This window comes from Nicotiana tomentosiformis, chromosome 11 (genome assembly GCF_000390325.3).
Source record: "Nicotiana tomentosiformis chromosome 11, ASM39032v3, whole genome shotgun sequence".
In the NCBI taxonomy this organism is placed as follows: Eukaryota; Viridiplantae; Streptophyta; class Magnoliopsida; order Solanales; family Solanaceae; genus Nicotiana; species Nicotiana tomentosiformis.
Genome location: NC_090822.1, coordinates 28,737,377 through 28,742,653, shown reverse-complemented (window position 1 = coordinate 28,742,653; position 5,277 = coordinate 28,737,377).

The window sequence follows — 5,277 nt, the reverse complement described above, 5'->3', positions numbered from 1 at the left end:
GAGAGGAAGGGGAGGCCAAGAGGCCTCGAGATTCTGGCACATATAGTGGTGCCCGTGCCCTAGTTGCAACACGTCATGGTAGGGGCTATATGAGTCGCCTTGTTCATTCAGCATTTCTAGCTTCCAGCGGTATTCTGGCCACTCCTAGGCCCCAGGTTCCCCATTATGCACTGCCATTATCTAGTGCGCCTCCTACACAGGGGTGCTTTTAGCAGTCTGTCCAGCCGATCGGGCCCAAGTCAGTCACAGCAACCACGTCCTTCGAGAACTTATTTTGAGTATGGTGACACTCGTCACATGGTGAGGGATTTCCCTAGACTGAAGAGGGGCGCACCTCCACCCACTACTCAGGCTTCGCGTATTCCACCGGATCCTCAGTCCATGGTTACCGCACCAGTTGCCACTCCACATGCACAGTGATCTAGAGGTGGAGGTCGGGCAGGTAGAGGTTGCCCTAGAGGGGGAGGCCAGGCCAGATATTATGCTCTTCCTGCTAGGAAGGAGGTAGTTGCATCTGACTCAATTATCACAGGTATTGTTCTGATTTGTCATAGAGATGCATCGGTTTTATTTGACACGGGCTCCACTTATTTCTATGTATCATCTTACTTTGCTGCATATTTGGGTGTATCATGTGATTCTTTGAGTTCTCGTGTATATGTGTCCACACTTGTGGGAGATTCCCTTGTTGTTGACCGTGTGTATCGGTCGTGTTTAGTTGTTCTAAGTGGTTTTGAGATCGGAGCCGATCTATTATTCCTCAGTATGGTCGATTTTGATGTTATTTTGGGCATGGATTGGTTGTCACCCTATCATGCTATTCTTGACTGTCACGCCAAGACTGTGACGCTGGCTATGCTAGGTTTACCATGATTAGAGTGGAGAGGTACTTTATATGGTTGAGAAGGGATGTGATGTGTATCTAGCATATGTGACAGATGTTAGTGTCGATACTCGTACCATTGAGTCAGTTTCGGTAGTGAGGGATTATCCGGATGCATTCCTGGCAAATCTTCCGGGCATGGCACCCAACAGGGATATCGATTTTGGTATTGATTTTCTACCGGGCACTCAACCCATTTCTATTCCACCTTATCATATTGCCCCGTCAGAGTTGAAGAAGTTAAAGGATAAGTTGGAGGAGTTGCTTGATAAGGGTTTCATTTCACCCAGTGTATCACCTTGAGAAGCTCCGGTCTTTTTTGTAATGAAGAAGGATGGTTCTATGCGCATGTGTATTGATTATCGCCAGTTGAACATGGTTATAGTGAAGAACTGGTATCCATTGCCATGCATTGATGACCTATTGATTAGCTACAAGGTGTCAGAGTGTTCTCCAAGATTGACTTGCATTCAGGCTATCATCAGTTGAAGATTTGGGAGTTAGATATCCCGAAGACTGCCTTCAGGACTCGGTATGGCCATTACGAGTTCCTTGTGATGTCTTTTGGGCTGACCAATGCCCCAGCATCATTCATGCACTTGATGAATAGTGCATTAAGACCATATCTTGACTCATTCATCATTGTGTTTATTAATGACATTCTGGTGTACTTCCGAAGCCGGGAGGATCATGAGCATCACCTTAGGACCGTGCTTCAGACCTTGCGAGAAAGGAAGTTGTATGCAAAAGTTTCAAATTGTGAATTCTGACTTGATTCTGTGGCATTTTTGGGTCATGCAGTGTCGAGTGAGGGGATCAAGGTAGATCCGAAGAAGATTGAAGTAGTGCAAAGTTTTCCTAGACCGTCTTTAGCTACTGATCCAGAGTTTTCTTGGTTTGGCATGGTATTACCGTCGATTCGTAGAGGGTTTCTCATCTATTGCCTACGCATCTAGACAACTGAAGGTGCATGAGAAGAATTATTATGTCAACGATCTTGAGTTAGCAGCTATTGTTCATGCCCTAAAGATTTGGCGGTACTATAAGTACGGTGTCCCTTGTGAGGTCTATACCGATCATAAGAGTCTGCAGTATCTGTTCAAATAGAAGGATCTTAACTTGCTACAGCAGATGTGGTTAGAGTTGCTTAAGGAGTATGATATCACCATTCTATATCATCTCGGGAAGGCCAATGTGGTGGCCGATGCCTTGAGTCTCAAGGCGGAGAGCTTGGGCAGTTTATCATATCTACCGGTAGCAGAGAGGGCATTAGCCTTGGATGTTCAGGCCTCGTCCAACCAGTTTGTTAGATTGGATATTTCGGAGTCGATCAGAGTTTTGGCTTGTGTGGTTTCTCGGTCTTCTCTTTATGATCACATCATAGATCGTCAGTATAATAACCCTCATCTGCTTGTCCTCAAGGACACGGTTCAACACGGCGATGCCAAGTATGTCACTATTGGGATGATGGTGTGTTACGGGTGCAGGGTAAGCTATGTGTGCCTAATGTGGATGGTTTGCATGAGTTGCTCTCCAGGAGGCTCACAGTTCGCGGTATTCTATTCATATGGGTGTCGTGAAGATGTATCAGGACTTGAGGCAGCACTGTTAGTGGAGGATAATTAACAAGGACATAGTAGAGTATGTTGCTCGGTGCCTAAATTGTCAGCAGGTGAAGTATGAGCATCAGCGGCCAGGTGGATTGCTTCATAGTCAAGAGATTCCAGAGTGGAAATTGGAGTAGATTACTCTGGATTTTGTTGTTGGGCTCCCACAGACTCGTAGGAATTTCGATGCAGTTTCGGTAATTGTGGATATTGACCAAGTCAGCTCATTTCATTATGGTGACTACTTATTCTTCAGAGCAGCTGGCTCAAGTCTATATTCACGAGATTGTCAGCTTCATGGCGTGACGATACCCATCATCTCTGACTGGGGTACGTAGTTTACATGGCGGTTCTGGAGAGCCCTACAGCATGAGTTAGGCACGCGAGTGGAGTTGAGTACGGAATTTTACCCTCAAACGGACAGACAGTCTGAGCGTACTATTTAGATATTAGAGGATATGCTTCGTGTGTATGTGATAGAGTTTGGGGGTTCTTGGGATCAATTCTCGCCGCTTGCAGAGTTTGACTACAACAACAGCTACCAGTCAAGCATTCAGATGGCTCCATATGAGGCCTTGTATGGTAGACGGTGTCGGTATCTGGTAGGTTGGTTTGAGCCGGGTGAGGCTAGGCTATTGGGTACATACTTGGTTCATGATGCTTTGGAGTAGGTTAAATTAATTCGAGATTGGCTTCGTACAACCCAATCTAGGCAGAAGAGTTATACGGATTGGACGGTTCGCTACGTTGCATTCATGGTTGGTGAGCGGGTCTTGCTCCGGGTTTTGCACATGAATGGGAGTTATGAGGTTCGGAAAGAAGGGAAAGTTGAGCCCTAGTTATATCGGACCTTTTGAGATTCTTGAGAGGATTGGAGAGGTGGCTTACAGACTTGCACTACCACCCAGTCTAGCTGCAGTTCATCCAATATTTCATGTTTCTATGCGCCGGAAGTATCACTGTGATCCGTTTCATGTGTTGGATTTCAACTCAGTCCAGTTGGACAAGGATTTGTCTTATGTTGAGGAGCTTGTGGCCATTTTGGACAAGCAGGTTGGAAAGTTGAGGTCAGAGAACATTGATTCGGTGAAGGTTCACTGGAGAGGTCAACTTGGGAGACCGAGCATGATATACATAGCCGTTATCCTCGTCTTTTCACCACTTCAGGTATGTCTCTATACTCGTTCAAGGATGAATATTTATTTAAAGAGGGGGAGGATGTAACGGCCTGGTCCGACGTTTTGAGTATTTTAGCCCCGATCCCCTAATTTATGATTCCTCTAAGTTATATTGTGATTTTGTGACTTGCCAAGGTATTTGGTTTTGGTTTCGAGTGACTTGCGGAGTGAAATGGGACACATAGTCCCTAAGTTGGAGGTTTAGGTTGTAAATGTTGACCGTAATTTGACTTCTGTGAAGATGACTCCGGTATGGAGTTTTGATGGTCCCAATAGCTCTGTATGGTAATTTTGGTCTTAGGAGCGTATCCAGATGTTGATTTGGAGATATGTTGGTCGTTTCGACGCGGAAGAGGGGGCCTGGGGAGGTAGATGTGTTGCTCTATGCGGTCGTGAATGTGTGCACGTGATCGCGAAGCATTGGATAATATCTTACCGCATTCGCGACCAGTCCTCTATGTTCGCATATAAGGTTTTTGGCTGATGAAGTTTTTGTTCTTCTCGATCGTTATGCGTAAATCACTGGGTAGCACACTTAAGTTTCAAAATCGAGGGTTTATTTCATATTTCATATTTTGGACTTAGAGAGCTCGGTTTGACGCGAAATTTTGGGGAATTTTCAGAGAGAACGTTGGGGTAAGAATTCCTAACTCGATTTTGGTTAATTTACATGAATCCATTGATAATTTCATTATCTAATTAAGGATTTGAGTTGGAAAAATTAAAAAAAAATGGTAGAACTTCATAGACTACGTTTTTGAGTTTTGAAAGGCAAATTGAGGTCGGATTTGAGTAATTCTTGTATGGTTGGACTCGATATCGACTGGGTGTTCGAATTTTATAAATGTGGTCGGGTTCCGAGATGCAGCCCGGGTTTGGCTTTTGGGTTGACTTTTTAATTCTTCGCAAGGATCATAATTTTTATTGTTTGAATTAGTTTCATATAGTTATATTTATAGAATGAAATTATTTTGGCTAGATTCGAACCGTTCGGAGTTGGATAATCGAGGGAATTACCTAACCTTGTGTGGGGGAATTATCCCCTAAGATTAATTTGAGGTCTTCTAGTTGATTGATTGATTTAGCGTGGTTTGAGGTAAGTGACTTGCCTAATCTTGTGTGGAAAAATTACCCCTTAGGATTTTGTATTGTTTGCGATAATTGTGATATATGAAAGCCGTGTACGCAAGGTGACGAGTGTGTACATGGGCTAAATGTAAAATTTTTCGGTTTTAGTTATTTTCCCTTCCATGCCTTAATTCAGTTGCCTTAACATGTTATAGTCATCATGTCAGTCTAATTTTACATGTCTACTTGTCTTATCTCATACTTGCTAATTGGTTACATGTTTAGTTGAAGTTCTTATTTTTTCATTCCATATTCATTATTTAACTGTTGAATTCTTTACGTGAAATTGTTATACTTTGAATATCTTGTTGTTGAAATTAGTATTGAGTTGCAAAGGTCGTGATTCCTATTGAGGCAAGTGTTAAGTTTTGAAATATAATTCAATTGAGTTATTCTTCCGGTTGATATTGTTGAGACTTTGTGTACATTGTGGTTGAGCCGCTGGCTCCTTATTATAAAATTCTATTATTGGTTGATTTCT